Source organism: Alligator mississippiensis, chromosome 2 (assembly GCF_030867095.1).
Source record: "Alligator mississippiensis isolate rAllMis1 chromosome 2, rAllMis1, whole genome shotgun sequence".
NCBI lineage: Eukaryota > Metazoa > Chordata > Crocodylia > Alligatoridae > Alligator > Alligator mississippiensis.
This window is the reverse complement of record NC_081825.1, coordinates 264213020-264225025: the sequence shown is the minus strand read 5'-3', so window position 1 is coordinate 264225025 and position 12006 is coordinate 264213020. Positions and strand designations below refer to the sequence as shown.

General features: G+C 46.8%; 1 protein-coding gene across 8 annotated transcripts in view; it reads right to left on the bottom strand.

Annotated features, from left to right (window-relative positions):
- Positions 1–12006, bottom strand: part of NRXN3 (neurexin 3) — a 1067046-nt gene that overhangs the window by 912021 nt on the left and 143019 nt on the right. The gene's annotated exons all lie outside the window — the stretch shown is intronic.

Sequence of the window (12006 nt, the reverse complement as noted above, 5' to 3'; positions counted from 1 at the left end):
AGCTCATCATTAGGAACTTGAAAAGGATAAGGGACATACACACAACAAATCAAGCCCTGCACTTGTTTTACTGCTTCTGAGTTTTTGTAAAGCCCATTGTTCTTAGAAATTCAGTGCCCCCTTATTTATGTTGATATTCCTTTGGGACCCTGTGACAAGCTCCAGACCTACTTACCGCAGCGCTGGTATCCACTTGGCCAATCTGCAAGTGAGCCAGTTGGCGCCATGCAGCCTGAAGGAGCTCCGCCAGTTGGTCACTCTGGGCTTAAAAGAAGCCAGGGGGAGAGAGGTGGGAGCACCAGCAGCAGAGCCAGACACTCTCCCCACAGCCAGAAAGGACCTAGTGCATCCGTGCGAGGCCAGCATGCCCAGAGAAGCACTGCATACCTGTCTCGCTGCTGGAGCACCCAGGAAAGACCCGGACGCATGCCACAGAGCCAGCAGGCAGCCAGTAGCTCTTCCCAGAGCTAAAGTCCCTGGAAAAAGCTTGGAAGCCCAACTGCCCAGGCGGCACTGGGGACTCAAGCAGGCACCAACTTGATTGCCACAGCTGGTGAGCCAAGAAGCACAGATCTGATACCACTTCCTGGCGCCTACGATAACCTCTGCAGGAACATGCAGGTCAGCTGGGGCTGGGAGAGGGCAGCCCATAGGGCACTGCCAGAGACTACCAAGGGAAGAACCTGACATAGGACCCCCCTGGCACTACACATTTCCCTCAAGCGTTCACAGACTCAGACTGCTCTGGCAGGGGACTGGTAGAACTGTGAGTATTGTACAGGCATGGAGGGACACACCTTGCAGCATTATAGTACTTGGCCAGGTGGAACCCAGGCCAGAAAGCATGCCCAACAAAGGGCACCACTGACTTAAGAATCTGTGGAAGAGGTGGGTGCCAGGCACCAACATACCCCACATGCTGAAGAAAAAGTGGTTAGCACGGGGGCATCGTTGCCCTGCCCACTGCACCATCCAAGCTACTTTAGTTGAATTATTGTTACATTGTGATTTTTGCAAGCATACAGGGACACAGCCAGACCTCCTGCAGCTGTCATCATTATCAGGCCTCAGTGAAGGAGGACAGAGCCCTGTCACCAAATCTGAGCAGCATCCAGGCTGATCCTAAACACCTGAGCAGAAAGGGGTGAGGTATAGGAGAGGAGGAGCCCCACAGAAGACATGCCAGCAGAGTTGCCCTGGGTCCTACAGGAGCCACTGAACACCACCTCTGGACGTAAAACCCAACATAACAACAAGTCATGGCAGGTGATTAGACCCAGGTGCGACATAGCCCAGGAGGCAGGGCATGCTCACCGGCCAGTGCGGTGGTCGTGAGCCTGTCAAAGACTTGCAAAAATCCTAAATGGGAAAAGAAGGGTTTGGAACAGTTCACTGAAGTATAACTACGGGTAATGGGGTGAAACTAAGCAAAGACAAACTGAAGCTGAATAGCAGGAAAAAAAGTTCTCTTATAGGAGACCAGTGGTTTTCAACCTTTTTTAACTTGCAGACCCCTAAAAAAATTTGAATGGAGGTGCAGACCCCTTTGAATTGTAAGCGTAGGTATTCATATACTTTTGATTGATCACAGTTATCTTCCATGGGCCCCTTAGACACAGTCAGTGGACCCCCAGCGGTCCACAGACCACAGATTGAAAACCACTGTATTAGACTGAGGAACAGACTTCTAAGAGCTGCAGCTAAAGTCTGGTGTCTTGCAGACATTAAAAAAGAATCTAGGCAAAGCTCTGAAAAAGAAGTCTATGGGAAGTTAGTCAGGGACAGATGTCCAGAACTTCTGTTTTGTTTTTGGGCCTACAACCTTGACTGTCTGCTCTCTTTTTGAGATGGGGTAACACTCATTTCTGTTCACAGGAGAGGTACTGTAGGGGACAAATCTGTACAAGGACAAAGGTGTCCTACCAGGTCTTGTCTGTGTCTGGTGTCCACCATTCTATCACATTTTCCCTACTGCTGCCAGTTAGCTAATGTTTCTGTAGCTATGCTGACATAATTAATGGTGTTATGATGCAAACATGGGAAGAAACAAACCAAGATCCAGATGTAAGTGTTATTAGAAAAGCAAGAAATGTCAGGAGATGCAGGCAGAATGAGCGCTAGGAAACTAGAAAATGACAAAAACAACTGGGGAAGCAATTATATTTTTTCTATCTTCTTAGAGAATGTCACAAAAAATGGAGCGCTGAGCACAAGAAAGGAGCTAAGAAACAAAGTGCTTAATATTCTCTATTGGCACAGGGTTTTGCTTGAAGAGATTGATATTCTTCTCTGAGGGGACAGAGTTAGATTCTTGGGCAAGAACAGGCAACCTGCACAGCGTTGTAATTATTGTTTCAGTCCCTGAATACGCACTAAAGGGTTCTTTGATCAGCACAATTTATAAATCTACATAAATGCATTAATGCATGAATTAGTGTCCCTTTTCATTGCAGCCAAACCCCACAGGAGGCAGAGCTGTGAAGATCATTCAATGCAGAATTTTTATCACAAAATCATGTAAAAGAACCTGGAGTTGGAAAAGACCCAGCTCTCACCTAATCCATCTCATTGAAATCAATGCAGAATTGCTCCCTAATGCGCACTGACTAGTGTACTGTCCAATTTAGTTTTAGTTGTCCCAAGTCATGGGGGCCTTCAACACCCCCTGTGGAGAGCTATTCCACAATCTAACATACCTCACTATGAGGAAGACAGTCAAGACAGTCTGCACTTTCTCTTCTCTCCTAGTTCCCAGCAGAACTTCTATGTGCATATATGAGAGGAACTGAGAGACATGGAAACAATAAGCTTCAAAGAACCAATGCTTACTGTCTGCCAAACTTCAAATGGTGCAAGCCTTATTGTTTTTGGAACAAGAAATGAAGTCCTCCCCACCTCTGACTAACGTAGATTTGCTTATGGCCCTGGACAAAAAGGAATATGCTCACTTCTATTCTGATGATTGCTGGGTAGGCTTTCAGTGGCTAATTACAGTAATGTCATGGGTTAAAGCATGGGCCAGGAACCTCCAGCCCTTGGACTGGATCTGGCCCATGAAGGTCCAACCTGGCTCAGGGCAGCATAGGGAACTGGGTGACATGCAACTACACTGAGCTGCCCTCTCTGTCATTCTCTTCTGCCTGTAGCTTTTATCCTTATTGCAGAGGGACCAGACATTTGAGGGTAAGTGCAGGGAGCTGAGGGGAGGGGGGAGAGAAAGAGATTTGTAGCCCTCGTGACAGCAAAGGTTGCTGATCCCTGGTTTAAAGTGTTCTAGGTTCCCCCTCACTAAAAATGCTCAATCCATATCTTTTGTACTTACTCACTCACTCTGTATGTTTTAGCCGAACCCAAGAAGTCATTGCTATATATGATTACACTTTTTTCCAGGCCCAACTATGGGTGGTTTGAGCTAAAGCAAAAGTTAATACTCGCTCTACTAAACCCATCCACGCATCCCCTTCCATCCGACACCCCCCTTACACCCAGCCACTTGGGTGCCAGTTCCTAGTGCCAACCCATGTCCTGCATCAGTTTCTGGTGAGGAAGCATAAAGGAAAGGGGAATTCTCTTTTTTTTCAGACTGAGCAGCTGGGTTTACCTGTAAAAGCACAGCCCCTTTCCCTTTTACATCTGTACCCCTAATTTACCACCCAGAGCTGCACACTAGAACCAAATGCACTCTGCAAATAGTCACAGGCACTGTGTATATACACACATGCTTTCACTCTCTCTTCTCTCACTGTGGATTGTATTAGAGAATGCAATCAAGCATGAAATGGCTCTTTTGACGCCTTCAGCTCAGATGTGCCCTGCATGAAAGAGTTATTTGCGCCAGTGTCTGAATACAGTTAGGGGGAGTGGGAGTGGGGAGAGTGTCAGAACATGGTTGCACTGGGGGAATGTCAGAGTTTGTGTATGTGTGTAAGGGACATAAGACCCCAAATGTAGCCCTCCCTTCCAAACTGCTATTTAGGTGGAAGCCATTTGGTGCTTAATGCAAACTGGAGCTTTTCTGTGAGGTATGGAAGATGACAAAGTGAAGCAGCAACAGAAGTGCTTGGGGAAGCAGAGATATAATGAGCTTCTCAAAATTCCCAGTCTCTGAGGAGGAGGTCCCTCCGTGACTGCTAGCTGCACCCCTTCTAGTCCTGAAGAACAGCTGTCTACATTCTGAGCGCTTTGGCAGGGAAACCCAACATACTTTAAAACTGTCAAAAGCCAAACCTAAACCTGATTGAAATGTCATTATTTGAGTTTCTGAACTAAAATCTGATCCTGAACTTTAACAGGGAACCTTTGACCTGTTACTGGGGGAGGGCTATGAAGCCAACAGAACCAGTCAGGGCCCTTTAAGAGAAGAGTTTTGTGGCTGGGGTAAAGGCAGCTGGCAGGGCTCAGACTGACAAGCAGCCCTGTGCTCGGCCAGCTAACGGGCCTTTGCTGAAGTTTTGCCTTTTGTTTCTGGGCAGTTTAGATGGCAGGCCTGTGGGGCAATGCCCTGACTAAAGACTGCCCATTCCCCCCCCGTGACTTCCTCCCCTGAGACTGCAGACGCTGCCGACTTAACTGGGTGCATCAAGGCACACAAGATAAAGGGTGGAGGCTCAGAAGAGCTATAAAAAGGGAGGGTGCAGGTTAGCTGGCTGCTGGGACACACAGCTCCCCTGCAGGGGTAGGCCTGCCACAGAACCCAGAGACAAACACATCTGCAAGGTCAGGCAAGAGGAAGGGTTCTTGGTTCCTTCCCCAACATGATCCAAATGGGGCTGGGGCCTATCACTAATATTAAAGTAATAAGAAATGGCAACTGGGGAAAAGGATGAATCCACCAAGTGGGGTGGGGGAAGCAAACTAGGCAGAAAGGATATGTAATCCTGAGTATACCAGCTTAGCCCCAACAGTCTATAAACACTCCTCATTGGTGACGCATGATGGGGGGCACAGGGGAACATGTGCCTCCCCCCCCATTTCTGTGCTGATGGTAGGATGCAGGGCTGCAGCGTGGTCAGAGCCAGTGCCCAGCAGCAGTGGGGGTGGCAGAAGCACCAAGGTGTGCCCCACCACTGTCAACACTGACATGTTGTCTATGGTCCTCACTTCATGTTCTTCTAGGTCAGGATGAAAACAAACTGGAGATAGGTTGTATGCAGCTCCTCCTATGCTATATATAACTCCCCTTATGTCCTGTTCTGGGCTTACCAGCATTGCCAATTCAGTTCCATTCACCAGACCAACTTCCATTTTAAAATGTAATTAACTCATTAGAACTGAATGGGCTGTGGGTTGAATGCTGAAGACCCAGCTGGACCTTCAAGGTGTACTTGTGATGGCATCACCCAGTCTTCCTTAGAGTTAGTGTTAGCACAGGGAATACTGCTGAATACAGAAGTGTCAGCAGGTGAAAAACTTGCCTATGTGAGTTAGAAGAAGCCAATGAAATCAATTGCATCCCACTAATTTTTCACCCAGTAGCCCACAGCTGCCATTGCCTGTAACTCAAAGGCACTGTGTAAGACAATCACAAGTTCCAGCATACAGTGTTATACCTCCATTCAAGAGACTTAGCTGCCCAGATCAATGCCAAACATCACAATTTAGATCTTTAGTCTTCATGGGCTGCACTTCTGAATCAAAGATAATTGTTTCAATCTGCTCAGCAAATTCTGCATGGTCCTTAGGCTCCTTGGAAGCTGACAATGAAGTCCTCAGATGAGCAATGTCTATACGTCTCTCCATGAGAACATGGCTAAGATATGGCAAACAAGCCTTCCTCCGCTATGTACTCTGAAGCTTGAAGTATGGTAAGATCAAGGGACAGTGATGACTGCCAAGCTTTTCACTTGTCTAATACCAGTTGCAAAATGGAGGCAACCTCTTATGATCAAAAGCTGTTCTTGGTCAATGACAACTTGGTGAGCTTTGTGAAATTTTGTTGATGGATCTCAGGCCAACTCCTAGTGGCATTTTCTGTTACACAAATATATGCAGAGTATGACACACAGCAGTGACCAACCTCCAAATAGTCCCTGGACTCTATCTCACTCTAGGTCAGGATAAAGGCAGACTGGCAGGGTGGTGAGTGAGAAAAGCTTGCACAGCCGTTGCCTCTGCTGTTGCTTTTACGTTGCCAGAACATTTCACTCCTAGGGGCTGTCAATACAACTCTTTTGTTGTTCACAAACATTTATTAAAAAAAAAAAAAAAGAGAAAGAGAGAAAGGCAGAAATAACATGCAGGCAGCACTTGGGTTTCCAGCTACATGGGAGCAGGGCAGGGAGACAGCTGGCCAGGGAGAACAGTGATGCCAATAAACAGTGGGGTGAGGTAAAGATGTGCATGTACAGAGAAAGAGAAGGATTTGCCAGTTTCTTACGGTAAACACTAGTTCTCTGTTGCGAAGAGCTCAGTCATATATTTACACATACACACAAAATGTTTTAATAGCTCTCTCCATGTGAATCAGTCTCCTCTATGGCTTTCTGAGCAGGAAGAATCCAAAGAAATTATCCAGTGGCTCCCCAACAGCAGACTTGGCTCATCTTACTGAGTGGATTAATTTTTTCCTTCATAGCCAATCCACATCTCTGCCCTACCCTTCCTCCCTTCTCCCCCAAATAACGTACATCCTGGTTGAGTTCTGATTATCTACGCTTTGGTACTTGAAAATGTCTTTTAAATATAAAATCACATTTCTGCCAAGTGCTCTTTGGAGTTTTGCTCGGTTTTATACTCCAACACTATTACACCATAAAGGCAGCTACTGTAACAATCCAACCCTATTATTCCCTCAAAAACAGGTACCCAACAGCAGAAAACCAACCATCTATGAGCAGGCTTCAAAAACAGGGGGGAGGTTCGAGGGGGACTGAGCCCCCCTTAAGACATGAGAGCCCCTCATTAGCCCCCCCATAAGAGATGAGAGCCCTCCCCCGCAAGACACAAGAGCCCCTGGTCCACCCCATGCCTTTCTAAGCAGCTCAGGCAGTGGCAGTGGCGGTGGTGCCTTTCAGCTTCCACTGCCGCAGACCCCCCTCCCCCCGAAGTTGGAGTGTAATTGAAACCCTGCTTATGAGGCATTAATTGTATCATGTGTTGGCAGATTCAGGAGGCGGACTAAGGACTGGGTGGGCTCTACAGACTGAACTCCCCTCCCAATCTAGACAGAGGGTATCTGGAAGTTGGAATGCATGCACATAACTGTGTGGGGAAATACTGCCCCAGGCTGGCCCTCTCCCCGCAATAACCAGTGGACTTCAGGCTGTGAGGATCACAACCAGGCATGTGTGACTAGATTATTCTACCTTGTTATGAATCTTACACTACTTACTGAAGTCAATCATAGCAGTAGCTCACTGATATCCTTATACTGCACCAAATGTGAGGACATCAGCAGTGTTTGAAAAGTATTTCCCTGACTACTCTTAACATCTGGATTTCTGATTGGAAGTGTGCATGTGGAAAAAAACACCCACACTGACAGAACTGATGTCTAGCCTCACCCACAAAAAGACTCAAACAGAATTGAAAAGCCTAAGAGATAAGAAACGGCATTTATCAGCAATCCCAAAGCTGGGGGCTATATTGCCATGAGCTTGGCAATGAGAGGGGGAAAAACCAGGCCCTGATGCAAAACTGCTGACATACTGCTGGAGATCTATGAAAATCAATATGTTATTAGGAGCGATTAGTTTCCCAGCCCTGTGCACTGGGGCCCTGCCAGCTTTAATTTTACAGTTAGCATCCACAGGAGTGTTTCTCCCCAGCTTTCCTACAGGGCCCTGCATCCATCGCCTAGGGAGACAGCACGATGCATACTCTGAAACCACAGTCACACGGAGTTAACATTCAACAGCGCATTCGGTTTCTTCTCTCCTCTCCTGCCTCATTTTGATCTGTATCTTTCTCATAGTTCTCTACCTTCTTTCCTTCTGCCCTTTCTTTTCTCCTTCTCTCCTTCCATTTTCTCTCAGTGTCTGCTTCTCTGCCTCCCCTGCTATCATTTCTCTTAGCTCTCTGTTGATAATTTCTTCTTTTTTTTTGGAGGGATCACACTGAAACTAGGGAAAAAAAATGCAGACATCACTACATGCAGCAGATCAGCTGTGCTGGGATGTGTCCTGGCATAATTGATTCACTTGACTGGGTGAACCACACATTGCCCATTGTCCCACCCATTGATGCTGTGGGACAACAGGGCTTGAGGGCACACCCCAGGAATTCCCAAGCAGTCAAATTCTAGTCTCTTTCTGGGTAACACCAGGCTGTGAAGTTTGGCTGAGGAACTGAGTCCATGACCTTTCACATGTGGTATAGGGCAATGACTACTCAAACTGTCTTCTCTGGTATCCTGGAGACCAGGTGAGGTGCACTGCCAGCAGGAATATGTGATAAAAGATTCACAAACATCATGTATAAGTTGCTTCCCTGCATAAAGGGAAGGATCTTGTACACAGCCATCCCTAGGGTACAGTGAATCAAGGCGGCCGCCCCTGGCCCAGCACTTTGGGGGAGCACCACGGAGCTGGGCGGAGTGGCTGCAGCTCCTCCCACAGGGCCTGCCTGGAGCTGGCAGCTCAGCCCTGCACCGCGGAAGAAGCATAAAACCCCCCTCCTCCTTCGCAGGGGTACCACGGCTCTGCACAGTGTTCAGGGGGCCCCGCATCACCGTAGGGTCAGTTTTGGTCTTGTATCTCTTTGTCTGTTGATGCAGAGCATTATGGTAGTTTAGTCTTTCATTACCTCTACTTGAAGTCCTCATATGGAGTGTAAGAAGGTTGGAACACACAAGTTCCAACCAGAGAATTTTGGCAAATATTTCTGGCATCATGGGGCCATCACAAGGTTCAATACATTGATAATGGTCCTGACCCATTGTGAACCAAAGCTATTTTCTGTGAGATGATCTACTAGGGATGTGAAAATCAGTGCCTTGGAGACTGAGCAATAAGAACCAGCCTGGTTCCTGCAAAACCAGTAGCTAACGTGTTGATCTTTAAAGAGTTAAGTTTTCTTAAGTCCAAAATTGGACAGTATCCTCCCTTCTTTTTTTGAAACCAAGTAGGAACTGTAGAAAACCTTTCCCTTAAGGTTTGAAGGTACTTATTCTATTATCCCTAAGACACGAACAAAGGAAAACTTGCCAGAGCAAAACATTGCATGCAGGGTGATATTTCAGGACCCCTTCACGAGGTCCAGAAAATAGTCTATTTGTCGAAGCAAGGTAGATCAACTCTCTTATCTTCAGAAGAAAAGAGGGATTGGTTTCCTTTGTATTGCCCAGTCATAAATCCTTTTGGTCTAGTGAAAGCAGAGAAGCAAGAGAAGTCAAAACAGAGGAGCAAGACACCGGATAGTACAATCTATCCCCAAAATAAGGGACAGGGTGACAACAACAAGGACAGAATGGCTGCATTGGAGCAGCCATGTAGGGGTCCTGTGGCCACCAAACCAGGAACCAGGAGACCTGATTAAACAGACTCAAAAAGTAAGCAGAACCATGGTCTGTGTTAGAACCAGACAGGGACTCCAATAAGCCAACCTCAACAGGTGATGCCATAGTTACTGGAACCAAAGTTGGGCTTGATGGAGGAGCTATGGATGAGATCAACATGAGCATTGTGGACCTGTGCGTAAAGCCATGAGAAGGTCAGCATTCAGGAAGGGTATGAGTTCCAGAGGAACCATCAGATTACTAGAGCTGTAAAAGTCAAAGAAGCTGGCTAAAGAGGTGGCAGTGTTGGAGACTGGGCAGGAGTCTGTGTGTAGGATCCTAGTTCACCCTGTTTGACAGAAAGCAGGACTGGGAGTCTCAGTCTGCTCCAGGACCTAAATGAAGGAATTTCTAATGCACATGTCCTCAGCCAGGGGTGGCCAACCTGCAAGCACACATGCCACAAGCATCATGAGTAGCCTTGTGTGTTGCACAAGGCAGATCAGGGAAGGGACAGGCAACACACTGGCAGATAGATTAGGAAGCAGAAAGCAGAGCAACAGATGGAAGAGGGAGCAGGGGCCAGGGAGCAGAAAGCTTTGTCTGAGCATGCTTTGATGCAAATAGTTTCCCCAAGTAGGACATCTAGGCTATGTCCAGACAAGCGTGGTGTGTGGACACGCAGACCTGTCATGTTCAGGCATTTCTCACATAGCTACCTTGCAGTGTGGAGGAGGGGGTTTGACCCTGGGAGATCCTGGGGTCAAAAAACCTGCACAGAAAAAAAGTGGGGCATGTGGCAGCAGCATGCACCGCCCAAAACCAGAGCCTGGCTGGGCAGAGCCACTCTCCAGCTGCTGGCCAGGCTCCCAGCTTCAGGAAGCCACAGCTGCAGCTTCCCCAGGACCCCAGGTAAGGCCTCTGGGGCCAGTACAGTTGCTGGCCCCCGCCTCCCCTACCCCACCCAGGGTAACTTGCCATGTGCCAAGTGCACGTGGCACAGGCATTCACAGGGGACAAGTAGCAGCAGAAAGGTGTCCCACTGCTATTCATCTCTAGGGAGCCAAATGTCCCTGCACCCATTTGGATCCACTTATTTGGATGCAGCTCTCAATACCCTTTTCACCCCAGGGAAAGATAGCAGTCTGCACCTAACAGCAAGCCACAGGGACTGCTCCAGGCTTACTCCTCAACAAATCATGCTAGGCCTGGCTTCAGGGGGACCGTCAGGAGGGACAGACCAGACAAGTCTTTTGCAGAATCCCGAGGTAGAACTTTCCCTTGAAAGCAACATGATCTGTGATAGTGTTCCCTGCGATTCACAAAAGTTATGGAGTCTAAAAAGGCTAAGAACAACTGGCCTAAGATGTCCCATAAAATGAGTCTGATGTACCTAAGAAACCCAAATTCCCAGATAGACTGGTCTTATGCTATATCTCCTAATCATTTCGGAGCCACCTATGCATCCTTGGTGTAAACGAGCCATGTTATATTTTAAAGAGATTTTAACAAACAGTTACACTCTGGAAAATGCATGGGTAAAAATGGGATCTTTATATTCAAAAGACAGTTATCACTGTCATATCTCTGGTTTTAGCAGACAGACAGACAGACAGTTTTTACTTCTGTTATCTCTGGAGCAAGCAAAGCTAAGAGAAAACAAACAGGATACGATCCTTTTCTTACCCATCAGCATCAGATCAATTTTAAACCAGATGCAGCCATGCTGGAATATATCTGAGTTACAGATCTGGTGCTGGGAGATTAATCTGGCCTGAAGAAATCTTTCATTATTAGTGACAAGGCATAAGAAGGACTGGCCTCAGCTTGATTTTTTAGATCCCTAAATAAATTTGCAGGCTGACTGTTAAAAAAAAGACATAATTTTATTTGTTAACAAAGAAGACTTGATCTAGAATCACTAGGCACAACCAACAAGTAACTTAACAAAGCCATATTTGCCAAATCACTTTTCAGAGCAGAACCTGCTTTCATATACCAGTAGCCTCCACGTTGGAAGGTGTATCTTTTCCAGATTGTAGGAGTGTTTAATTAAAGGTACTTTACAGTGGGATCACATCTGAAACCCATCAGGTTTCCTTTCATTTTCACTGCTTTAGACACAAAAACATCAAGCTCGAGAGACACAAAATAGGGTCAGATTTTGGTTTAGTTTAATAAACCTAGAAATACGTTGGGAAGTATATGTCAAAGTCTAAATATAAGTTGTAAGAATAATGCCACACCCAAGCAAAAACACACCTGTCACACTAAGTATCTAGAACAGGGGTGGGCAAAATGCAGCCCGGGGGCCGGATGTAGCCCACCAGGCCATTCTATCTGGCCTGCAGGGCCCCTAAAAAAATTTAGAAAATTAATATTTATCTGCCCCTGGCTGCCTATCATGCAGGCCTCAATGGCTTGCCAAAACTCAGTAAGTGGCCCTCCGCGCAAAATAATTGCCCACCCCAATTTAGAATATATATATGAAACCTATACAGAAACAGTGTCCCTTCATGTCTCTTGTGATGACTGAAGGTCTTTTTCCCCCACTGCTGAAATACAGCAGCTCT